The sequence below is a fragment of the Myodes glareolus genome, chromosome X (assembly GCF_982192425.1).
Source record: "Myodes glareolus chromosome X, mMyoGla1.1, whole genome shotgun sequence".
NCBI classification, from domain to species: Eukaryota; Metazoa; Chordata; class Mammalia; order Rodentia; family Cricetidae; genus Myodes; species Myodes glareolus.
In genome coordinates, this window is record NC_142053.1 from 90,887,480 (window position 1) to 90,914,482 (window position 27,003).

General features: G+C 37.9%; 1 protein-coding gene across 5 annotated transcripts in view; it reads left to right on the top strand.

Moving 5' to 3' along the window:
• Positions 1-27,003, top strand: part of Pola1 (DNA polymerase alpha 1, catalytic subunit) — a 306,054-nt gene that overhangs the window by 258,771 nt on the left and 20,280 nt on the right. The window contains exon 37 of one of the 5 annotated variants that reach the window (XR_015000445.2): positions 18,712-18,831. The exons of the other annotated variants lie outside the window; for them this stretch is intronic. The gene's annotated coding sequence lies outside the window, so the exon portion shown is untranslated. The remainder of the gene's footprint in view (positions 1-18,711; positions 18,832-27,003) is intronic. 5 annotated transcript variants of the gene reach the window in all.

Below are 27,003 nucleotides of genomic sequence, written 5' to 3' on the forward strand. Positions count from 1 at the left end.
CTTCCAGAGCTCCACCTGATGTTTGGCTGTACTTCTCTGTCTCTGTTCCTATTATTTGATGGATGAAGCCTTGCTAATGAAAATGATGCTAGTGTAACAAAGTATCATTAGGAATCATTACATTGACTTTTTTTTGCCACTCATGTTTAGTTCTATCCTAAGTCTCTGAGCTATCCAGTCTCTGAGTCCTGGCCCCCCAGGCATTGTCAGGCATAGCTTGGTCTGTTTGTGGGACCCCTAGCAGTGGGACTAGGACCTGTCCCTGGCACATAAGCTGGCTTTTTGGAACCTATACCCTATGGTGGGATGCCTATGTCAACTTGATATGCCCTGCTTTGTTCTTTCTGAGTGAAGATAGAGGAGGAATGGATTGGGAGGGGGCAGAAAGGAGGTAGGGCAGGAAATGGCAAGAGAGGAAGGAGGGAAAACTGTGGTTGGTATATAAAATAAATAGAAAAATTTAAAAAGATATGGGGGGGAATCATGTTGGGATTTTAATAGGGATTGCATTGAATCTGTAGATTTCTTTTGGAAAGGTGAGTGTTTTTACTATGTTCATTCTGCAGACCTGTGAACATGGGAGGTCTTTCCATCTTCTGGTATCCTCTTCAATTTCTTTCCTGAAAGACTTGAAGTTCATATCATACGGGCCTTTCACTTGCTTGATTAGAGTTATTCTAAGATATTTTATATTATTTTTGGCTATTGTGAAGAGTGTTATTTCCATGATTTCTTTCTGAGCCAGTTTGTTGCTTGTATATAGGAGAGCTACTGATTTTATTGATTTAATCTTTTATCCAGTCACTTACTGAAGGTATTTATCAGCAACAGGAGTTCCCTGGTAGAATTTATGGGGTCGCTTATATATACTTTTATATCATCTGCTAAAGATACTTTGACTTCCTGCTTTTCAATTTGTATCTCTTTAATCTCCTTTAAGTGTCTTATTGCTCTAGCTAGAACTTCAAGTACCATATTGAATAAATCTAGAGAGAGTGGACAGCCTTGTCTTTCTGATTTTTGTGGAATTGCTTTGAGTTTCTCTTCATTAATAATTTGATATTGACTATAAGTCTTGCTGTAAATTACCTTTATGTTTAAGTATGTTCCTTGTATCCCCAATCTCCCCAAAACTTTTGTCATGAAGGGGTGTAAATTTTGTCATAGGCTTTTTCAGCATCTAATGAGATGATCATATGTTGTTGGTTTTTTTTCCCTTTCAGGTTGTTTATATGGTAGATTACATTGACAGATTTTCATTTGTTGAGCCATCCCTGCTTCTCTGAGATAAAGCCTACTTGTTCACAGTGGATGATCTTTTCAATGTGTTCTTGGATTCTGTTTGGGAGTATTCTGTTGAACATTTATTTAAAAAAGAAAAAAAAACTATCTTTTTTTCATTATACATACCAATCCAAGTTCCCACTCCATCCCCTCCTCCCATTCCTTCCACATACCCCCCCACCCCACCCCCACCCAGTCCTCAGAGAGCCAGACAGGGAAGGAACAAGCGTAGGATCAGACTAGTTCCCCTGAATGTGGCTGACAGTTTCATGGCTGGGGCAGACTGAGGGGCCACTGGCAGTGGCACCAGGATTTGTTGACTATTTTTACATCAAGTTCATGAGGGAAAACTGATCTGTAGTTCTCTTCCTTTGTTGAATCTTTGTGTCATTTGGGTATCAGGGTGACAGTGGTTTCATCAAATGAATTTGACAATGTTCCTTCTGTTTCTGTTCTGTGAAATAATTTAAGGAGTGTTGATATTAGCGCTTCTTTGAAGGTCAGGTAGAATTCTGTACTAAAGCCATCTGGCCCTGAGGTGTTATTGTTGTTGTTGTTTTACATGTTTTTGGTTTGTTTTTGTTTGAGAGACTTTTAACCAATACTTCTATTTTCTTAGGGATTATAGATCTATTTAAGTTGTTTATCTGATCTTAATTTAACTTTGGTAAGTAGTACCTATTGAGAAAATTGTCCATTTTTTTGTTTTATTTTTAAACCCAAACAAAAAACCCACTATTTTTTTATTTCCCATACCAATCCCAGTTCCCACTGTCGTCCATCCTCCTGTTCCCTCCATCTTCCTCCTCACTCCACCGTCCATTTCTTTTAGATTTTACAATTTGGTGGAATATAGGGTTTTTGAAGTATGACCTAATGATTCTTTGTATTTCTTTGGTATCTGTTATTCTGTCTCCATTTTCACTTCTGATTTTGTTTAGATATACTCTCTGTGTCTTTTAGTTAGTATTGATAAGGGTTTTCTATCTTGTTGACTTTCTCAAAGAATCAACTCTTTGTTTCATTGATTCTTTGTATTGTTCTCTTTGTTTGTAATTTATTTATTTCAGCCTTCAGTTTAATTATTTCCTGCCATTTACTCCTCTTGGGTGCCTTTGCTTCTTTTTGTTCTTGAGCTTTCGGGTGTGCTGTTTAGTTGCTAGTATGAGATTTCTCCAAATTCTTCATGAAGGCACTTAGTGCTGTGAAATTTTCTTGTAGCATAGCTTTCTTTGTACCCCACAAGTTTGGGTATGTTTATGTACATTTTTATTGAATTCTAGGAAGTCTTTAATTTCTTCGTTTATTTCTGCCTTGACCCAGTAGTCATTCAGTAGAGAATTATTCAGTTTCCATGTGTTTCTAATCTTTCTGTTGTTTCTGTTATTCTTGAAATCCAGTTTTAATCCATGGTGGTCTATAATAGGATGCAGGGGATTATTTCAGTTTCTTTGTATCTGTTAAGATTTGCTTAGTGACCGAGTATGTGGTCAGTTTTGGAGAAAGTACCATGGGGTTCTAAGAAGAAAGTATATTCTTTTGTGTTTGGGTGAAGTGTTCTATAGATATCTGTTAGGTCTATTTGGTTCCTAACATCTGTTCGCTGTATTATTTCTCTGTTAATTTTCTGTCTGGACAATCCATCCATTGGTGAGAGTGGGTTATTGAAGTCTCCCACTATTAATGTGTGAGGTTTGATGTGTGATTTAAGCTTTAATAGTGTTTCTTTTACAAATGTGGGTTCCCTTGCATTTGGGGCATGGACATTGTTAGCGTTCAGGCGTTATGCTAGCCTGTCACATGGAAGCATGCACTTGCCAGTACTTAGGCAGAACTCTGTCTTGCTCAGGGTACTAACAATGTCAACAGCTACATCCCTTCATAAAAGGCAGCCATCTGCCTTCTTCCTCTCTGTCTCTCTTTCCTCTCTTGGTGTGCCTGTCTCCAGAGGCTGATCTTCCTCCTTTCTTCCTCCCCTTTCCCATCCCCTTCCCCCCAATAAAATATCCTCCACATGAGCCCTGTCACATGATGGTGTCTCTCCCCTGCCCCGCTGTTTTTTAAATTATAACAGATGTTAAGAATTGTCATCTTGTGGATTTTTCCTTTGATGAGTATTAAGTGTTCTTTCCCACATCTTTTTACTAATTTTGGTTTGAAGTCTATTTTGTTAGATATTTTAATAGTTACACCAGTGGTGTGGACCACATGTCGATCACTGCTGCTTGATAAAGTTCCTGCATTTTGACATTGCTATCACAATTCTTCAGCAACTTTTTACTTTCATTTTTAAATGATTCTCATTATGTGATGTGGGAATTTCCTTATGCCTGTTCCTTTGGGAAATTTTGTCCGAATTTCATGAAGGATGAAGATGTATACAATGACAGAAAAAAAGTTTTCTTCGGAAAAAAATTCTACTACCATGGAGCATGAAGACTGTACATAGAAATCTCCTTTGTGTCCTGATTACACCAAGAACAGAAAAGTTAAAGATTTACTAACTGGGCACACCTGACCCCAAGGAGAAAAAGAGTGCCAGGATGAAAAGAGAAACAATGGGCCCAGATCCTGAACCAGAGGCCATTAAGGGCAAGAATTCAGTTAATAAGTATAGAGAAATCAGAATTGTGTGTTGTAATGGGAAAAGAAGAAGACATCAGGACCTTCCTTTTTGGGAACATATGAGGGGAATGGGCCCGTATAGTAAGACGAAGACACTGTTAGACAGCTCAGTGCTTATGCTAGGTGGCACAAATGCTGCATCATGCCCCTGAAGGAATGAAAATTGTAGTGGAGTGTCTGTTCCCCTGAGTAAGTCCTTTTTCCCAAGGGCAGGCATTTCCATAAGGACCCCCATACCGTTAGGGACTTGAAGACAATTCATTAACATATGACTGTGGTGCCTACTAACCTGTAAAGGTTAATGCTTGTTTCCTCAATTCCTTCCCACAAGCCCCACCTTAGCTCAGAAAGTCTTCTTAATGCTTTGTGCTGTTGGAGAGTATCAAAGGTGTATCCTTTTCAGTAAATGACCAACCTACCCAATTCACCCTTAGATCTTGTCAGTTCTTTCTTTCCCTTCACTGATTCTTATACCTCCTGTCTGGGACCTGAACCCTGCTGGAGCTGGACTTTAGTGGACTCTAGCACACCACCTTGCTTCTTGGGTTCATTTGCTTGGAACATCTTTTTCCAACTCTTTACTCTGAGGTAATATCTATCTTTGATGTTGAGGTGTGTTTCTTGTATGCAACAGAAGGATGGATCCTGTTCTGTATCCATTCTGTTAATCTGTCTTTTTATTGGGATATTAAGTCCATTGGTATTGCTATGTCTTTTTATTGGGGTATTAAGTCCACTGGTGCTGTGATATCAGTGACCAATGATTGTTAATTTCTTGTTATCATGATGGAAGGTGTGGGCATGTGCAATTCCTGTCTTTTGGTGAAATTATTTATTTCTTGTGTTTTCATGGGTTTACTTAGCCTCCCTGTTGCTATCATTCATGATGCGGGTGACCGGAGGGTGAGACAGACAGATATACCGTGCAGTGAAAGCTTGGATATAGAGTTTATTTAGTGGGGGTAGAGAGAAGGCGAGAGAGAGAAAAAGAAGAAAGGGGGAGGGAGAGAGGCAGAAGCTGCCCCTCCAGAAGAAGGGCAATGGAGAGAGAGCCAGCTAGAGAGGAGGTGGGCGATTCCCTTCAGGAGTGGGCAGGGCTTGTCTCTTAAAGGGATGGGGTACCCAGGTGTGAGACCAGCAGATTTACTTTTAAAACACTTTTATTCTAGAGCTTTGTGTAAGGCTGAAAACTTGACTTTGTCATGGACTACCTTGTTTTCTCCATCTATGGTAACTGAATGTTTTGTTGGGTATAGTAGTCTGGGCTGGCATCTATGGTCTCAGAGTCTGCAAGACATGTATCTATGACCTGTCTTTTAGAGTCTCCATTGAGAGGTTGGTTGTAATTCTAATTCTAGGTCTACCTTGATATGTTACTTGGTTTTTTTCTCTTTCAGCATTAAATATTCTTTACTTCTTTTATATGCTTGATGTTTTGATTATCGTGTGGTGAGGGGACTTTCTTTTCTGGTCTGATCTATTTAGTCTTCTCTAAATTTGTTGTACCTTTATAGGCATGTCTTTTTTTTAGGTTAGGAAAAATTTTCTTCTATGATTTTTCTTAAAAATATTTTCTAACTGGGTGGTGGTAGCACACACCTTTAATCCCAGAGCTTGGGTGGCAGAGGCAGGTAGATCTCTGAGTTCGAAGACAGAGCCACACAGAGAAACCCATGTCAAACACACACACACACACACACACACACACACACACACTTTATTTTCTGGGCCTTTGAGCTTAGATCCTTTTGAAATTCTCTCTTCCATCCCTTGTATTCTGTTGGTGATGTTTGTGTCTGTAGTTTCTGTTCACTTATGTAGATTTCCATTTTCAGGATTCTCCCAGTTTGTGTTTTCTTTATTGCTTCTGTTTTCATTTTCAGGTCTTAAACAGTTTTATTCATTTCTGTCACTTTTTTTTTCTTGTCTTTCTTTAAGGGGTCTATTCATTTTCTCCAATTGTTTGTTTTTTTGTTTTGTTTTGTTTTCCATGCTTTCTTTGAGGGATTTATTTCATTTTCTCTTTAAGGAACATCTATCATCTTTATAAAGTTGGTTTTAAGGCCCTTTTCTTTTGCTTCAGCTACATTGGAATATTCAGGACTTGCTGTAATAGGATAACTGGACTTCCGTGGTGCCAAATTGCTCTGACAGTTGTGTTCGTCACTGGTGTCTAGGCATCTGGTTTCAGATGACTATAGATCTAGATGCTGATTTCTGAGTTTATCTTTGTTGGATGGCTATTTTGTTCCTTGGTTTGTTTCCTCTTTAGTCTTCTGATCTTTGTGGCCTGATTTTTCTGGTGACTAGGTTGGCCTTTGATCCAGCAGGGGTTCTCTGCTCCAGTTGGGGTGTTGGATACAGTTATGAGGGGGTAGGGGGGTCAGGGGTAGTGAGGGTTGCACTGAGAGAATGGAGGAGGTCCATAGGTAGACTGCCTGTCTAGAGTTCTGGCCAATGTGATCTCTGACCCAGCAGGGAGTCACTGCCCAGGTTGCAGGCTGGAGTCTCTTCCTAAGTTCATCTATCTGTTTTTCTGACTCTCATGGCCTGGGCCTGTTCTTTGGACTGGAATCACCTGCACCTGAGCTAGGAATGTCTGCCCGAGGTGGAGGCTAGGACATGACAGAGGGGGCAGATGATGGGGCAGGAAACGGTGCCAGTTGGGGTGGGTCTTTAGGATCCAAACTGAGGGCAGGTGAACCTCTTACATGTTCTTCTGACTGGTGTAGCCTGTACCTGAGCAGAGAATATCTGCCAGTATAGGGCATAGGGCAGCAGGGGTGGGGTGGGGGTTAGAGGTAGGACAGGAAAGGGTGCCAATGGGGTGGATCTTTGGGATCCAAACCTTGGGCAGGTGGACCCCATACCTGTTCTCTTGACTAATGGTGTATATTGGTATTTTTTTTAAATGAGTTGTAATCCAGTATTTGCTAGGAAAGTAATAGACTTTCAATAATATACTATAGAGAAAACATTTTAAAAACAAAAACCCAGAGTCCTTTAAAAAGAGCAGCATTGCCGGTATATTTATAATGCTATTAGAATCCCTGAAGTAAGCACCATTCCCTGACTCAAGACTTTTGGAAATTATTACATTCTGTACCTTCTGCCCTTTTGTTGACAGTGTATATTGGCTTTTTTTGTTTGGTTAGTTCATTGGATTTGGTTTGTTGTGTGTGTGTTTTTTTTTAAGATTTTATTCATTTATTTGTTTATGCGGTATCCTGCCTGTAAGCCAGAAGAGGGCACCAGATCTCATTATAGGTGGTTGTGAGCCACCACGTGGTTGCTGGGAATTGAACTCTGGAAGAACAGTCCCTGCTCTCCACCGCTGAGCCATTTCTCCAGCCCTTGTTGTTGTTTCTTGAGGCAAGGTGTAGCCCTGGCTGTCCTGGAACCCACGCTGTAGCCCATGCTGGCCTCGAACTTATACAGATCCTCTTTCCTCTGCCTCCCAAGTGCTGGGATTAAAGGTGTGCCTGTGCACCACCACTGCCCTGCATATTTGCATATTCAAGGTACTAAGAAATCTATTTGATTTTTGTTTTAAGCTGGTTCTTGTAATACTTATGTGGTTGCAGGCCATAACCAAGGAAATACCAGAATTTAATCTTGGCAGTTGTTCCTCCTCTTGTGCCTTTTATTAATAGGTAAAAATTCAAGCCTTACCATCTCCTGAACTAATTCACATAGTACTTATTGAACACATGCTATGAGTTTAGCCATCATGAAAGATAGTTAAATGTAAACATGACTCTGAGAACTCCCATTAGCATTGTAAAACTTTATTCTCAACTATCTAAAGTTCTGCTTTCCTGGAAATGTCTGTGAGAGAAAAGTATGCGAGAAGCAAGAACTAACCATGGATGAGAAGTAATAGATGAGGAAGATGGTGGTGAAAATCCTGGACCCTCATAATAGAGACAAACAGGACTAAATGTGAATATGGGCCATTGGCCTAAAGTTTTGGCAGCTCCCAGACCCTAGGATTCTTAAAATGCAGCTTGCCATACTGAAGACTGTCTCCTAGAAAATCGCAGTTCTCTTTTGTTTGCTTGCTTGCTTGCTTGGGTTTCCTTTTTAGCTTGGGGATTGCTTTGCTTTGGTTTGGTTTACCTAGACAAGGTTTCTCTGTATAGCCCTGACTGGCTTCAAACTCAGAGATCCACCTGCCTCTGCCTCCCACTGGTATTAAAGGCATGACTACCGCTGACCCGGAAATGATCCAGTTTTAATAGTGTAGCATGGCTATCTGTTGCAGAGATCATAAACTCGAATCCCTTTAGGGACTAGGTAAGAAATTTGGTGAACCAAGCCAGGTGTAAGAAAATGAGAGTACCTAGGACCATCACATTGCTGTTTTCATACAGAAAATATGGGCTCTGTTTTGCCTGACATTCTGATGTAAGGTTGTTTTGTTTTTAACAGAACAAGGAATATGTATTGTTCTGTAAAATTATTTGATATTTAAACATTGGTAGTGAAGAATTTGTTTTGTTTAATAAACACCGAAGGTAAATGAGTGAGGAAATGGCAGTTCTCTCCTGATTGCTGAGGGGAGTAAAGAATTTGGTTTATTAAGTGTAGCAGAATCTACTAAATGAAGATGTACAAACATAGGACCTGGCAGTTTCACTTCTAGTAGAATGCCCTTCAGGTATACCCATAAGTACCAAGACATATGAGATATGTACAAGTGTACATTTTGGTATTATTTATTATAGACCCCTGGGTAAGCTACTTGTAGGTTAAAAAATATTACAGGCCAGGTTATCCATATAATTTTTTTAACTTTTTATTTTATTTTATTTTTTACGTGTATGAATGTTTTACCTGTATGTGTGTCTGTGCGCTGCTCATATGCCTAATGCCTGTGGAAGTCAGAAGAGGCCATCCTGTCCTTTGGAACTTGAGTTACAGACAGTTGAGAGCCACTGTGTGGGTTCTGAGAATTGAACCCTGGTCTTGTGGAAGAGTAGCCAGTACTCTGAGTCATCTCTCTCCAGCCCCCACAAATACATTTCACATGCAGCATTAATGTAATGCCCAAATATATTTTTATGCTTAAGTGAAATGTAAAAATATAACATGCAGATAGAAAAGAGACACATCAAATTCAAGAGAGTTGTTATCTATTAGAAATGAGAGTCAAACAGCAAAGGCACTGACTGAGCTATTGATGATTGTAAACAAAAAAGGCACCTGATAGGATCTGCTCTGTTTTTAAAAGTTACTGTGGCTAGTGCTCTCTAGGACAAAAGGAGAAGCAGGAGAGCATTTAGAGGGTATCATAGGAGTCCTGGTGAGAGAGAAGTGGCTGGAATTCCAAATAGTACAGGTTTACTCAACCCTTGCACTATTGACATTTTAAGCTAGACAATTGGTTTCCATGGGACTCTCCTGTGTAGGATGTTCAGAAGCACCCCTCCTCCAGTTCTGACACCCAAGTAATGTGTTTAGATTGCCTTTTCAGAATCACTAGCCTAAGCAGTGCATGGGAAAATTCAGTTTAGAAAGAGGCTGTGTTGTTGAGGAAGGATTTCATGGAGATGAGATTTGAGGTGACTGCTGCCCATCATTCCAGAGATACAACTGTGATGATTTTAAAATGTAGCAAAATCGAAAGTTTGCCCTAAATCATTGCCTTCTAGCTACTGTGCTCCCTATTCTCTTTCTGCTTGACTGCTTAGATTTAAGAGAGCCAAATGTATTCTCTTCACTTCCATAGTTTTTAGTCTACTCAAAGCTTGGTTCCTTACACTGGGTCCCCAATGGTTTTCTAGTTAATGAATCTACCCACTAGAATTGGGCCACTCCATCTTTATTTTACTGATGACCTCTTTACCCCATTTGTTTTCTGTTCTAAAAATGATTTCCTCTTACATACTCAGAAGCGTAAGCTTAATTTTTTGCTCACTAACTAGATTTTTATAAAGTCAAATGCCATTTTATATACAAAAGAGTCAAAAATGCAACAACAACAATGCATTGTTCAGAGTGGAATATGTATATATGTAATTTCATAAAAAATAGTTTCTATCTTTATCTTAGAGTTTCTATTGCTGTGGTCAAACACCACGACCAAAAAGGAAGAAAGGATTATTTCATCTTATATCTTTAGTCATCATTCAAGAAAATCAGGACTGAAACTCAAGCCAAGAGCATTGATGCAGAGACCAGGGAGGAATGCTGCTTACTGGCTTGCTTCTCTTGGCTTGCTCAGTTTGCTTTCTTAAAACACTTGTCACCATAGGCCCAGGGGTGATACCACTCACAGTGAGCTCAGTTCTTTCACTGAACTATCAATTTAGAAAATGTCCTACAAGCTTACCTATAGACCAGTCTGGTGGAAACTTTTCACAACTGAGGTTCCCTCTTCCCAAATGATACTAGATTGTGTCAAGTTTACAAAAATAAAAAACTAGCCAATGTAATTGACCTCTTGTCAACCTCATACACAAACACAGTACTTTTCAACTAGAACCTTTCCTTTTTTATTTGATAAGGATGTTAATAATACTAATATTACATTATAAAATTTTTAAACATCACACAGTCTTTCAAAATTCAAACACTTTAAAAGTTCAGTATCTTTAAGATAGTCCAAGACAGGCAGATTTCTGAGTTCAAGGCCAGCCAGGTAAACACAGAGAAACCACAGAAACCACGTATCAAAAAAAAATAAAATAAAAAGAAGAAGAAGAAAACAACAGATAACCAGTCTCATAACTGGGCTCCTGTAAAAAAAAAAAAAAACACATCAGTTATTTTCAGGCCAACAGAAAATGCATTGAAGTGCAATAGCCCTTCCTGATTGGTGGGGCAGAGGGTGTACACTGGTTTTTCCCTTTTCTTTCCCTTTTCCTTCTCTCTTTTTTCATGCTGCATACCAAGGAATACAAATCTGACTCCGTTGGTTCAGTTTTCTTTGAGACCAATACTCAGACTCTATTACTTAATGAGTTCCTTATTCATTTCACTTAGATACTCTACAAAGAAGTCTCAAGCAACATTTCCCAAGCCAAAGTCATCTCACTTTTGCCAGCAACTATTTGTTTTGTTTTCCCTTTCTTCGCATTTATCTCCTATCCTGTCATCCAGAGCAGAAATCATGTCATAGTCCATTCTCTACCCCTCTCTCTACATTTGGTCTCTGAATCTGAGTCCCTGATATACCTACAGACTTTTCCCCGTTTTCACTTGCTATAGTCATAGTTGACATAGTTCTCTCAACAGGAATGCTACACAAACTTAATAGTCTTTCTATATCTAAGTCTGCCTCAACTATTGCAATATCTACTTGAGCTTGTTGAATGTGGCTAGTTCAATTTATGCTGTGCTATAAGTAGTAAATATGGCTCATTATTACTCATATATTTGTTACAGACTGAAAGAGTGCTTTTGAAAAAATATTACTATATAACCTAGGCTGATCTGTAACTAATAATTCTCCTGCATCCTGAAATTATAGGTGTCTGCCACGATGGCTTAAAAGAACAATATTTAGTTGTTTAATTAGATTAAATGAAACATTAAATTTTTCCTAACTTAAGTTTTCTTTTTTGAGTTTGGTTATTTTATGAATGTTTTGCCTGCATACATGTATGTATACCATCTGAATCCTTGTTGGATCCTTCGTTAATTATGTTATGGATGATTGTGAACTACCATGTGGGGACTAGGAAGTAAACACCAGTGTCTTACAAGAACGAGTTCTCTTAATTTGTGAGCCATCTCTACAACCACCATTATTTTAGTGCATTTTTCATGTTGCTACAAGGAAATAGAAAGTATTAATGTGGTTTGTGTTTGATTTCTGCTGGACCGTAAGCATCCATACTCCTTTTGATTTATTGCCCATAATGCTGTCTGAATAATCTTAGCTGAAAAACAAACTCTGAATTAACAATCCTTTGAAGTTTTTGGAGATTAGGTTTAAGGCTAGCTATAGGCAGATTTTTTTGTCTCTCTAGCCAGCTCCCAAATAACCATACAGAGACTTATATTAATTGTGAAAGCTTGGCTGATAGCTTAAACTTGTTCCTAACTCGTTACTTGTTTTTATAACTTAAATTAACCCATATCATTTCATCTCCATTTTTTAATGTAGTTTTGTTACGTTTACTCTGTACTCCCCACCCTGCTTTTTCTCCATCTGACTGGCAACTCTCCCTGTCTCTGCCTTCTTTCCAGCATCCTATCTGTGTCAAAAATTCTGCCTAACTATTGACCATTTAGCTTTTTTATTAAACCAATAACAGTGACACATCTTTACAGTATAGAAAACACTTACAGTTAGTTTAGTAAAGCATAGTCTTAAAGCATTAATCTTAGCAACTTTTTTTTTCTTTTTGAGCAGGCTCTTTCTGTTTATAGCTCAGGTCAGTCCTTAACTCGGTGTCTTCTTGCCTCAGAGCCCTGGGTTCCCGGCATGCATTACCACATCCAGCACCAGTCTCAAAAACTTCTGAAGCACTGTGCTGTCCAAACAAACATGTTCAGCTAGATTCAACTGGCAGGTTGCCCGCTTTGAGTCCCTGATCTAATGACTGTCTATCACTTTGGCACTTTTACCTTCAAATATTTATAGCTATTAGACAATTGATACATGCTAAATAGGTTCAAGTAGAAGTGAGCATAGCAGAAATTTCCCCACGGGCTAGGTATGTAGCTCCATGGAGGAACATTGGCTTAACATACACAAGGCCCTGTGTTCATTCACTGTCACAACAAAACAATTCATATTCATGCTAAGTAAGTTTTATAAAATCCATAAAGAACAACTACATCCTTTATACTACCATTGAAGATTATCTGCTGGACCATGTACCTAGTAGTTGGCCTGATGTGTGAGCAGGTATAAGCCTGCATTTAGAAGTGATAGTGGGCAAACTACCTAAGAAAGGAACCTGTATAGTAAACATGTCAGAAAGATAGAAAAGAAGCTACTCTGAAATATTGATGCTTATAACATGATCTTTTGGGGGAAGGGACATAAACAAAGGATACTGAATAAAATAGTTCCCTCTAAAAAGTTCTGAAATAATAAATCTAATTAAATAGCTGAGTAATTGTATCCTAACCGTGTTTGTAATTTCTGGAATCTTATTATTTGTCAATCATATATGCTTTTGATGACCTACAGACTTAAATGAGATATTTGCCAAAAAATGGGCTGCTAGTTTATGTCATAGGGAGTACATTTTAATAGGACACTGAGATATTATTTTCATTTGATGGGGCTCTGATGTGGATCCCAAGTTTGAAACTTGGTTTTCCTATTACTGTGTTGTTTTGGTTTTCCCCTCAGGGAACCTTAAAATTTTGTGGGTTTTGATACGGGTTTTTTTTAATGTGTGTGAGTATTTTGCCTACAAGTATGTAAGTGCACCAAGGGTGGCTGATCCCCATGGAACCAGAGTTACAGCCATTCATGAGCCCATGTGGGTGCTATGAACTGAACCTGGGTGCTCTACAAGAGCAGCCAGTGCTCTTAACTACTGAACCATCCCTCCAGCCCCAAGGTTAAAGTTTTGTTATTTGTTTTATTTTGTTGTTTGTTTATTTAGAGCACCAGTCTATGGCCACCATGCTGTCAGAGAAGATGTGCTTAATGGAAGTTTTTGGCTTACCCATCCTTCCATAACTTGTGACAGAGACTTCCATAAACTTCAACTTTTCTATAACACCTTTCTCCCCACTACAGATGACTAACTCAGTTTAAGTTCTGTAATTCCAACACTTGAGAGGCTGGGGCAGGAAGACAGTGAGTTGAAGGCCAGGCTTAGTTACATAGTGAAAGACCTTGTCTTCTTTTTCTTTTCTTTTTTTTTTTTTTTTTTTTTTTGCTGCCCTTTTTCCTCATCTTGTTTGAGTGACTTCTTTAGGTAACCAGAGACTGACTGTTTTCTGCCTCTTACCCTATCTCTAAAATAAATATAAACCTTCTGTTTGAGCTTTGCAACAAATGAAAGATTTTATTTGTAATGTAATTATATTACACTTTCCAAGGTTTTATATATTGTGAGACTTAACTTTTTTCCTCCTTAGGTACCAGGAGGAATGAGAATTGACTTCCTTTCTTCTCGCTATCCCTGGGTTTTACCTGTATACGACCTCAGACACTCAGTAAACTCTGACTTGAGAGCTTTACAAATATATATGTATGGTTATATCTAACTCTCTATGGTGGGACCCAGATATCAGTATAATTTAATCCCAACATGCAGTAGCAGATGGAAACCACCACACAAAATCTCATCTACTTTCATGCCTCTAAAACTTGTTCCTGGAGTTAAAGTTTTTGAGAACACAACCAAGAAGTTTCATAGGGGAAAACTATTATATTTGTCACAACAAATATAGTGCAGTTACCTACTGACAACTGTCATCTATTGATCAGTTGTATGTCAGACACTCTACTGTGTCTCTGTGTGTTATCTTTACATTTTTACTACATCTTTACATATATTTACTTGTCCTACTTTGCTGTATTTTACTGTTTAACCTCAGTCTTACTGAAATGGGTCTTAGTATTACTTCACAGAGAGGAAAAGGAAATGTTAAGGAGAATAAGTGATATAATCAAAATCACATAACCAATAAATGAAGGAAAATGTTGATAATAGTTGATCATGTGCTATATCAATAACAAAGAAAGTAAAATATTTTTTAAAATTAACTGCATACTAATTATAATCAATTATACCAACAGTTTACCATTTCTGTCTAATTACAATATAGTACAATAATGATTATGATTATAAATACCATTAAGCAGATCATATTAACTTGGGCAAATTCCTTTTGATTACCAAACAGTTTAAGGCTTTTATTATAAATAGGTAGGAGATGAATAATAACCATAACTTATATTTTATTGAGTGTTTACTATATAGCAATGCCCAGAGTAAACTTTACATTTATTTCATTTAGCCTTGTAAAACCAAAACTGTGAGATCATTGCTATACTAGCAGAGGAAAAGGTTAGGTTTGGTTGAACACCGTACCTAGTAAATGACACATCCAGCCCTTTATTCTTCTGTCTTCGTGTATAATATGCTGTGAGTGCATAGGATATTTCTTGTATGCTGAGCTCCTGAACCTTTTACTATTGTGGGCTGCTTTTTTATTCAAAACTTTCCATGTTTCCTATGAAATGGATAAAATTGGTTTTAAAATCTCTAAAATTATGTTTCTGTGTGTGTAATTAGTAGTTTTAATTTGGTATATGTAGAATGATAGTCCCAGCATCCACACAGTGGCTTATGACTATCTGTGACTTCACACAGTCACAGTGCCAGGGGAGCTGATGCCTTCTTCTGACCTCTATGGGTACCAGGCATGTATGTACTATGCATACATATGTGTGAGCAAAATATACACATTAAATAAAATATAATAATAAATAAAACAAGCCCTGAGGATGTAGTTGTTATAGAAAGCTTTCTAGCATGATAAAGGCCCCAGCATGAGGAGCATGGAGGGAGAGGAAATTAACTTTAAATGTATACTGGCACGTTAATATGCCAAGAAACTGTATTTCCTGGTGATGTGGAAAGAGCCAAGTTGCCCCATTTCTTTTATTCAAGTCACATGAAGTTGTAAATGATTCCCTTAAAAGAATGTCTCATTTTCATCAGACTCCTCTTTCAGGGTCTACATTTAATAACCATTTCATAGTGTTCAGAATTAAAATACCTGAATTCCAATCATGGTGTCTCTGTTAACCATTGAATAGATTATACTAACTTTTAAGCTTTCCAATATTAAAATAGGGATAAAATTTATTTTTTAGCCATTATACAAAAAGATATTCTAGTATAAAATCATTAACTTGGTAATGTTTCAGTAATGGCTTTCATAATATGTAAACAAAGTAAGATAATATAGATACATAGTTGAAGTTCTAAGTATAATTTATTTGATGCATTATGGCAATTCAATAATAATAATAAGCTCTTATTTGAAATCTTAAAAGTATTTTTCTTTTAAATCCCTGAAAGAATAAAGGGAGCTATATACTACATTGTATTATATTTGGAAAAGTCCCATCTTTAACTATTTAGAAATGAATATTGTCCACCAATACTAATAACTCCTTGCAATATAGAGGGTATTTCACATTACTACATTCTTCAGGACCTAAAAGACTTTGTATTTGAAGGAGTTTGTACAGCTGTTAGAGAATTCCCTAGGTGCTAATTAAATGAAATTTGTTCTACATAACAATCTAACAAAGGGGGTGTGTGGCCTGGAAGGCCAATTACTTCTGAGAATCAGATTTCAGGTTGTCAGATCACTGTAAATGCTGACTGGGGGCAAAATAGAGAGAGCAGCCCCTACCTGAAGCTTTGATAGTTGTTTTTGCATCAGTCTGTCTTAGATAAACAGACACACCTACTACCTTCTTGCTAAATTCTAAATATCCACCACCAGCTCATAGATCTTCAGCTAATAAGTGTCTTATGATAATTTCATCCTTACAGGAAAGTTATATCACTTCCCATGTATTAATTATATATAAAGAACACAGCATCCTAGAGAGTTGTCAGTTATAGTTCATAAATTTCAAATAAAATTTAGAACAAACAACTAGAGTGATTTATTTTTCTACCCGAGTTCTCATTGTCTTATATATATGTCCTAGAATTGGTGAATTGTATAGATGTCATACTGGCACATATATGTCTTATTTTAGCATACTGTCTTGCATATAGTAGGTACATAAGAAGTTCCTTGGGTCTTTTTACAACATGGTATTATGAAACCCTTAGCTTCAATTTATGGTCAGTATTAGTAAATACTGTGATTTTTCAAAATGCTTTATGTCAGTCATATTCATTTAATGTTATTCTGGATAGTTCCTCCAAGGAGAAAGGTTTTATGATTCAAGTCTCAAGTCCATTGGCAGTCCATGTATCATAAAAGCATATAAGGTTTGTAGCTATCCTTAGCCAAGAACCTACTATGTGCCAGAAGTATAGGCCCTTCCATTTCATCTCAACTCTTGGTGATAATACTATCAGACATTATCACTATTCAGATACAGAGCCCCAATGAGATTCACGTGTGGACAGTAACAAATGTTCCTGCTTTGAAGTCCTTTGCTGATAAACTATCTGAACCAAATGTGTACCCCACAATCACTGAAATACCTTGTCATTCCCTTTACAGCAGGTTGATCTAGCGAAGGAAGGATTCACCAACTTGAAATTCTCAATGGAGGGGCTGGAAAGATGACTCAGCAGCTAGAAAGCACTGGCTGCTGTTCCAGAGTAACCAGATTCAATTTCCAGCACCTACATTGCAATTCATAACTGCCTAACTTCAGTTTCAGGGGATCTGACTCCTTCACATAGACAAAACATGAATGCACCTGAAATAAAAATAAGCAAATTATTTTAAAGACACTTCTCAAAAAATTCTCAATAGAATATTTGATCAATCTGACTAAACATTGGATACTCTGAGATTCATATGTTCTATATATACTAGACCTTTACACAGCACTAAAAACCTGGGTTACTGGCAAGTGTTGACGTGCTGATAATAAGGCAAGCTTGGTCCAATAAAGGGTATGTTTCTTCCTAACTTAAACTTCTAACTTTTAATCTGTTTTTTTTTTCAGATTCTGTCTCTTCCCCCATGCTCCTCCAGCTCAAATGTGACTCCCATAGAATCCTTCTCTGGCCCTCTAAGCACAGTTACACACTCATCTCCTCATATAATTCCTTGTGTGTTTTCATATATCTATTTCTTTCCGTGCAGCTCTCTATTGGCTGTGTTCTGCAAAGAAATGTGTTTGTTTTCACAGTTTATGGGGGAAATTTAAAGATGGTCATATAACCATACTTTTGTATTATAAAGAGTCTTTGTTCTAATTGTTCATTCTAAAATTTACTTTTATTTTCCTAATTTCAGGGAAGTTTTCTTTTTCTCCTGTGTGTTTTGTGGGTTTTTTTCCCATTGTTTCCAAAGTTGAATGTGCAATTGTTTAAGAATTCTTAGTTCAGGGGCTGGAAAGAGAGTTCAGTGATTAAGAGCACTCACTGGCTGCTGCTCTTTCAGAGGACCTGGGTTAAATTCCCAGCACCCACATGATAGGTCATAGCTATCTATAACTCCAGTTGTAGGGTATCCAACACCATCAGACATACATGAAGTCAAAACACCAATGCACATGAAAAAAGGTGATTTTTTTTTTTTAAAAAAAAAACATAATTCTTAGTTCAGGTCTAGGAACATTACCCAGCTGGTGTAGTACTTGTATCATTTGTACAAAGCCCTGGATTCCATCCCCAGTAACTGTGGTGGCACACATCTGCAATTTCAGTATTCTGGAGGTGGAGGCAGAAGGATTAAAAGGTCATCCTCAGATACATAGTATGTTTAAATACATGAGACCTTGTCTGAATAAAAGTAGTCCCTAATTCTGTTTTTAAAAACATGGAGTTCCAGGACAGCTGGGGCTACACAGAGAAACCTTGTATCTGGGAAAAAGAAAGTACTAAAAAAAAGTATTCTTGCCTTAGCATTCTTATCTTTAGTTGACAATGCAAATGAGGTGTCTCAGACGGTCAGATACCATATAAACTGACAAAGTCACAGCTGTGTTTAATAATGTCTAATTGAGGTTTAAGTAGGTTAGGTAATGTTCTAGTATTTATTATTATGAAGTATTTAATTTCTCATAGTTATTTTCAAACGAGAAATCACATTTTTCAAAAAACTTTAAATTTTTAAGATTTATTTTTATTATTTTTAAGGGTATGTGTCTGTGTTTATACATTAATTCAGGTGCCTGTAGAAGCCAGAAACTTCAGATTCTTGGGAGTTACAGGCAGTTGTGAGCAAGTCAACATGGATGCTAGGAAGAGAGCTCAGGTCCTCTACAAGAGCAACACATGCTCCTAACTGGTGAGCCATCTCTCCGCCCCTTAAAAACTTTTTGATGCAGGTGACTGAATTTTAGACCATACATCCTAGCCTAGACTGGTAATAAAGTATAGATTATTTCCACTGCCTCTTGGTAGTGAAAATACCAAGGTAGGTTCCTGTGAAGAGGATAACTTCTGTGCATCTTACTCTTCATTTCATAGGCGGGCAGAATGTTAAGAAGAATGCCAGTGCCACCAACACTGTCTTTTATCCCAAAACAAGTTATTAAAAAGCTCCAGGCTGGCTGACCTTGTGACCCTATTTTCTAACCTTTATTTCAGTGCCCTTGGTTATATCATCTCCTCTTAAGTATGAAGAATGTTTAATACTGTAAAGCACTGTACATGACAAGGTTTCAACATTGGAGTTCTAAACTACATTTAAATGGACAGTAGTAACCTGAGTGCATGTTCATAAGAGCAGCTAGATAACATGGCAAAGTTCAATAGCAATCATGACTTCACTCCTGCTCCATTTTTCCTAAGCAAATACACTCAGGATGCTCTTCAGTGATAGTATGTATAAAGAATGGTCTCCAAAAAAAGACTGACAGCCTTAATTTGTTTGATATGTGCAATCATGGTCCGTGTTAAATCAAAATGCTTGTCCAATCAAGGATTCAATATAGAAAAGAAGCAGTAACAAGCATGCTGCACACTGTAATAAAGAAATCTGTTGATTGAAAACAGTTTGTATATTTTGGAAATGATAGGGAATGTAATTGGTAAGAAAGAAAAGGATAGGGCTTCATAAATAATAGGAAATAGAGCATATTTTTTACTGATAATGCTAACTCGATTTAATAACATTTTGGTGTTGGATTTTTGTATTCCAGAAAATAAGCATTGTGGCTTCTTTTCTTGTACTCTAAATGTCATGATTAATGGAGTGACCTTTTTTAGTTTTGTTTTCATTGAGAACAGCTCTAATGGAGTGAATCTGAGGCAACAATGAGTGTTCCGTCTCCCCAAGAACTTTCACAGAATGAGAGATATTTATTTCCCTTTTAAAATCAAACATTTTAAACTATTTTTTGCTACAAATACTATATCAATGTGTTTTTCTGACAGAAGATCCAAACAATAGGGAAGATTATAGAACTATAATGGGCATCTTCCACCCCAGCTCTCATACATTCCTCCTTGAATTGTCAAATCCTTCTCACCTAGATAGATACCTCAGTAACGATTTGTATGCTGACCATTAAGGGGCTGTTGAGATTTGCTGTTTATGTCACACTCAAGTTTACTTTTCTAAGATTGCATAGATACATACACTGGAAATCAGGTCACCCTAGGAAGGGTTGATATTAACGGCTCTCCACAGGAAATGTATTGTTGACTTGGACACTACTGGCTGTGCTTGGAATGAGTTAGATAGGACCCTTTACTATGAACTCCCCCAGGTCACAGGCATCACTTTAGAGCTGCCTACCTAGCACAGTTGCCCACTATCTAGTTTTGTCTTCTCTGTAAAATAAAATTTGCAACAGTTAAACTTCAATCAAAGTTGCTACTTTTACCTGTCCACTTTATCCTGTTTTTCAGTTCTTTTGTCCATACATTGAAAATTCTGAGCCATGTATGCTAGTATGCACTATAGTACCAATTATTCAGGAAGAGGAAGGCAAGAGAATCACTTGGGTCCATGAGTTCAGGCCTCCTGTGCAACATATATAAACCTCACCCACTAAAAATAATTTAAGATATAAAATCCTACATTTAGACTTAGGGCTAGCCCTAGTTGTCCTGGAACTCACCATGTAGACCAGGCTGACTTCAAACTCAAGAGATCTGCCTGCTTCTGCCTCCTAAGTGCTGGGATTAAAAGTGTGTACCACCACAGCCCAGCTTAGCATAACATCTTGATTAATAAGAGGGGGTGGTTTATAGAGAGAACATGTCTCAAAAACGAACAAACAAACAAACACACTCAAAACAAAAACGACCTTATACTAGGTTCTACCTCTTGGGTTTTTACTGCATCCCAATTGCACCAAGCTGAGAACTAAACTTGTAACAGCATATGTGCCTTTTGGGAACATTCCACACCCAAACTAACAATAACCTACCATTTGATGTTTTTACTAAGATTCTTGATACTTACGGAATTAATTGTAGGTATATAAGTAATTTGAAACCACTTGTGTGGTTTTTGTATTTTAAGGCACCTGATAGATATACACAAAAATACATACTTAAGTATATATGGTTAGGGATTAAAATCCAGAGGTTTTTTAATATTTGCATATTATTTTAACTCATTTTTTATAAATCCTTTGCCCATCCATTTCCTGAAGATTAGCTTAGTTACAAACTAATTATCAAATTCAATGGCATCTATGCAAAAACTTCTGTTTCCCTCTGCACTGGAGTGAATCAGTTCATAAAAGCCATTGTCCATGACTCAGAGTGAAAATACAAGATAGTTTGGGAATATAGCTCGGTAGTTAAAAATACTTGCTGCTTTTCCAGAGGACCCGAGTCATAGAAGTTCCACCGAAAAAGATGACCCTATGAAAAAAATGTTAGGAGTTTATTCAGTCTTGAAGCACTCTCCCATAGTTAGGGGTGTCTGTTTGTTCTTTATCCTGTGCAGCCAATGGTGCCTGACACACTTACAACATAGATTATCTGTACTTGGGTGCCAGGGAATAAAGCAGAGGTGTCCATCTGTTCATCAGAATTACAAAAGGGTCCAGTCACACACTGAAATTGGAATTACATGTACAACTGTTCTTAAAATTCAGTGGAATTCGAAAAGCAAAATAAAATCTTGTAACTCTGACACTCAGAACGCTGAGGTAGGAAGATTGCCTGGACTATGTAATGAGGCATATCTTTAAAAGAAGAATAGAAGGACAAACATTGTGACCAAAAAGAAATTCCGGCTGGAGAGATGGCTTGGCAGTTAAGAGCAGTGGCTACTCTTCCAGAGGACCCAGGTTCAATTTGCAGCATCTATACACATGCTCACAACTGTCCGGTTCCAGGGGATCTAACACCCTCACACAGACATGCAGGTAGAACACCAATGCACATAAAATAAAATGAAAAGGAAAAGTTCAGAGATTCTTAGAATCCAGGGCCTAGACAACCACTGGCTTTGTCCCTCCCTGTCTCCCACATCACTTTCTCAAATGTACATCATTCTATTTGCTTTCTGTTTTGTGGGAGATAGATTTTTCTCTGCCTGTCATGGCCACAGTGTACTCTAAATGTGCTTATCCTGTAGTTCCCAGACCAGAAACCTGAGGACCTCTGTCTTTCTCAAACCAATTCTGAATCCCTGGCAAAGGCCAAACTAATTAGTAGGGACTCACTCTATGAATAGGGAAGGAAATCCAATGGTCAGAAAATGGTTTCCACCTACCTGGCTACCACAGTTTGTAGCTTACTCTTATATAACCAAGGTCCTGATAAATCTTTCTAATTGGTTCTGACAAAGTGAAAAAAAAATTTGTAAAGAGCTTTTTCTGAGAAGCCAAGGAATCTATAAAAACTTGTGGGATTGACAGCTTGCTTGGTGATAATTAGCTGATGTAGTTGACAGGGTATTAAGTTCGTCTATTTTTCTTGTCATTCTTTTATGCCCTGAGTGGTGGAGAAGGAACCTTAATAAACAAAGAAGTTTCTATTTCCACCAGAAAAAAAGGTAGGTAATGTCTGTTGGCATATCTGGTGAAAACATGGAATACTTTTAAGGGACTTACTCTGAGTTTTCTAACTGACTTGTCCCCACCAGCTTTGAGCTGTATATATACAAAAACATCTCACTTTCATATTCTGGGTCATATTTTAAGTGTGTGTGTGTGTGTGTGTGTGTGTGTGTGTGTGTGTGTGTGTGTGTGTGTGTGTTCTGCATATGTGTCTCTGCACCATGTGCATGCCTGTATGCCAGTAGAAGCCTCAAGGACATCAGGTCTCTTGGAACTAAAGTTACTAATAGTTGAGAGCAGCCATTTGGGTGCTAGAAACTAAACCTGGGTCCTCTGTAACTGCAGCAAATGCTCTTAACCACAGAACCATCTCCCCAGCCCCTTCAGTTTTTTTTTCACATGGCTAATGGATCATCCTCCTTCCTAAAGGTACCCAAAGATGAAGCCTACAATGGCCTATTCCCTCTCCAGTCTTGTCCACTCAATACAAGCAATTTTTTCCTCTTGTTATTCACATTTGCTTTCTTCATGACTTCACTCAGTCAGGAGTCTTTTCTGGAAGTTTCCGTCTTTCTTGGGTGACTCTCTGCATTATATTGGCTTCTGTCCTTGTCCAAAAGAAAGCTATCTTGTTCAGCTACTTTCATTACCATACCCTATCTTGGCAGTGTCCATTTTTAGAGCAAGCAAGAGTTTGAGTGGATTTTCCTGGGCCCAGTTTATCTTGAGTATCTCACTGTGCATCTCTGTTCTGATTTTCTTTGTTCTCATTAATCCCATCCTCCAGGAGTAGCTATCTCATTTGTGCAAAGTAGTCACTATCATTTTCATGACAGGAAAAATTCTCACCCTAAAGTGTCCTAATATTTATTAGGTACACGTGAAAAGTGGGTCTTTGTAACAGAGAGATGATAATTCTGTGTGAATATATGGAAGAATATGTGGTTATCCACCAGGGTGATTATTGTCTCCAAGGGAAAGTTTAATAAAGTCTTGAGACATAGTTTCTAGTTTCTTGTCAAAGCCTGCAATGGGCACACAGAAAAGAATTACTGAGCTGACTCATACCTGTAATCCCAACACTTTGAAGACTGAGGCAGGAAGAATGTCATAAGTTTGAATACAGCAGGGGTTACTTAATGAATGATTTCCATGTCAGCCCTGGACTATAGAGTATGACCTTGTGTTTAACATGAACCCAAACATAAATACATATATACCAACCTGAAATGTCAGTAGGTTGACAAGCCCTCATTTTTGGCTAATGAGGTAGATGTGCAGAGTGAGTTGGTAAAGAGAACTTGGTGGCCACTACACTGATGATAAAGAAAGCCAAGATAGTATTTTGTCGATTCAAAAAAAAAAAAAAACTAGTAACAGTAAATGTAGCAACAATTTTTTTTCTGGCCACAAGGAAAATAGCCTTTTGGTCTTTGCATAATTAATATTACAGAAAGTCAGTCATATTGTGTATCTGTGGCACAGAGTTTTGTTTATTAAATCTATTTTAACATAGTAAACTTTTACATGCTTATATGAATATATATGGTTTGCAAAACAAAGTAAAAGATAAATGTCACTTTAGATTTTTGAAAACCATTTAACTTTCTGGCTTAACAGAAAGCAGCTGATGTGTCATCTCTGCTTTTGTCTTCAGTCTGTGATAGCAGCCCACATCATGGGAACCTCTGGAAATTTCACTGTAGACCCATGAGAGAATGAGGGCCAAAAAGCCAATAATGTCTTAGAATACCTTTTGAAAACATTTTGATCTTTAAAAACCCCTTCATGGGGCTCGGGGTCTCCCCAAGGTCGCTCCCACCCCCACACTTGGGGAACTGCAACTCTAGACCTAAGGAGTTCATCATCAGGAATGGAAGAAATGAAATGTGCCTGTATTTTCACTGATATTCTAAGTGGTATTTCACACTCTTCGTATATGAATGGAGGCCTCAAAATACCTTGGTCCTACCATTATCTGTGACTTAGTCACCAATAGAATCAAGGACATTTTCAGGTCACATTACAATTGTTGCAGATAACTAAAATACCACATATAACTCATCATTGCTTTGAAACTTTAGTTGCCACAGTGTTACATCTTATATGCAGTATCTTAATAAGAACATACATTACTATACTACATTTAAGCACTTTAAATATTATGATAAATGTGTTCCAATATAATTGCTTTACTCTGCAATTCTGTTTTTAATTTCTAATTTAAAGAAATTCTGAGAATCTAGTGATGTAACTAGTGGTAGAGTATTTGTATAGTATATGTAAGACTGATGGGATCCGAGAGTTTTAACAATTAGACTGTGAAGAAGTCCTTGATGTAAAACCCTGCTCTAGAAAGTTAGACTGCCAGAATAACATCCCTTGACTTTTTGGCGAAGACAATGTGGCCTCAAAGCAAGCTGAAATTGGGGAGTGTTCCAAAAATGCAATTGCTGAACCCCAGGTAGGGACCACCTGAGACAGTCAACTGGACTGCCTTTTAGCTTCCCCACCTATCCTGCTGCTTCAGAACTGCATGGAGTCCTTTAACCTCAACCTCAGTTAGGGAGACCCTCCCCTAGAACCAGTTCTATCTGCCTTCCAGCCACCCAACCCACTCCACAACCTCAGTCCCAGAGGGAGTCTTACCCCACTCCCAGGCTACTACCCAAAATGCTGTAGGACCTCATAGTATATTAGGGCCTTAACACCAGATAGGTATCCCCAGTCAGACCTCCACTCCACCAACCTCCATATAAAGACAGCGTAGTATCCTGTACCCTACTCCCACAAAGCACTGCCACTGTGACCATAGCCTGTCCTGATGACCTTAGCCCCTGCCAACCAAAAACCACATGTAGAACCTAGCAAGGCCTCCACAGATTTCTGAAGATCAACAGTGGGAATCTTCTAAGAATAAAGAAAGTCTGCTCTTGGGGCTGGAGAGATGGTTCAGCAGGCAAGAATAGCACTGACTGCTCTTCTAGAGGATTCAGGTTCAATTCCCAGCTCCCACATGGTAGCTCACACCTGTCTGTAACTCCAGTGCAATGGCTTCTCTCACACAGGTATATAGGCAAACAAAACGCCAATGAACATTAAATAAAAATAAATTATAAAAAAGAAAGTCTGTTGTTGATCCTAGAAATTGCATCTATCTCTAGCTGATATTAGACTATACAGAATGGCTCCAAAATCAAACCCCTAGCACCATTCAACTGGTCCACAACCTGACAAGTTGGAATAACAACAAACACAGATCCAAATACTCAACCAAGGTGAGACCAGATATCCATAGCAAAAAAGAAAGAAAGAAAAAACTACCACCAACTCCATAACATTAATAACCAAGAAAATGTTATTATTATTTAGGTCTCACCACAAAAGCATAACATTAATAACCAAGAAAATGTCTCCTCCATAAATTAGCACCTCTACCATTTCTTCTGGGGAATGCAACTTAGCTGATGCACAAGACGGTGTGTTCAAAATAGCTACTCTAAATATGTTCAAGGACTTTACAGAGGATATAAATAAATGCCTAAATGGGGACCGCAAAGACATAAACAGTTGAATGAAATACTGAAAACTATTCAAACATGAATATGGAATTTAGTAAAGATAATAAAGAAAAACTGAACAAAACTCAAGATGTCAAACAAAGCTGAGAGGACACTATCACCATTAGACTTTATCAAGTGGAACAGAGACTATCAGGTCTTGAAGACAAGGTAAAGGAATTGGATCACTCAACCGAAGAAAATATTAAATCTAAAAAAATAAACAGTAGAACATGCAGGAATTCTAGGACAGTATGAAAAGGCCAAACCAATGAATTATAGGTATAGAAAGCACAAAAAATGTTTTCCAAAAAATCAATAGAAAACTTCCCAAATCAAAGGAAAGAGATGCCTGTCTGAGGTACAAGAGGCATACAAAACACCAAAATAGGACCAGAAAAGAAACTCCCCACATAATACTCAACAGAACAAAGAAAGGATATTGAAAGCTACAAAAGGGAAAGACCAAGTCATATATAAAGGCAGACCCATCATAATAATACCTGACTTTTCAGTGAAGATATCTTAAGCCAGAAGATCCTAGGCTCATGGTTTGTAAGTACTTAAAGACCACAGATGCCAACCTAGACATTATACCCAGTAAAACTATCAATTTTAAACAAAGGAGAAAGAAAAACTTGTCATGATTTAAAAAAAAAATCATGCTAAGCTTGGATGAAGAAAGCACATGCCAGCCAGGTGGTGGTGGTGCATGCCTTTAATCCCAGCACTCAGGAGGCAGAGGCAGGCAAATTGCTGTGACTTCGAGGCCAGCCTGGTCTAAAAGAGCTAGTTCCAGAACAAGCTTCAGTGACAATAGTCTGCTTATATCCCCAGTGTGTATGTGCACAGCTACAAGTTCAGGTCACAAAGTGTTTACAACAAGCACTCCTAGTTTTCAAATGCCCTGCATCTTATACACATTTTAGAAAG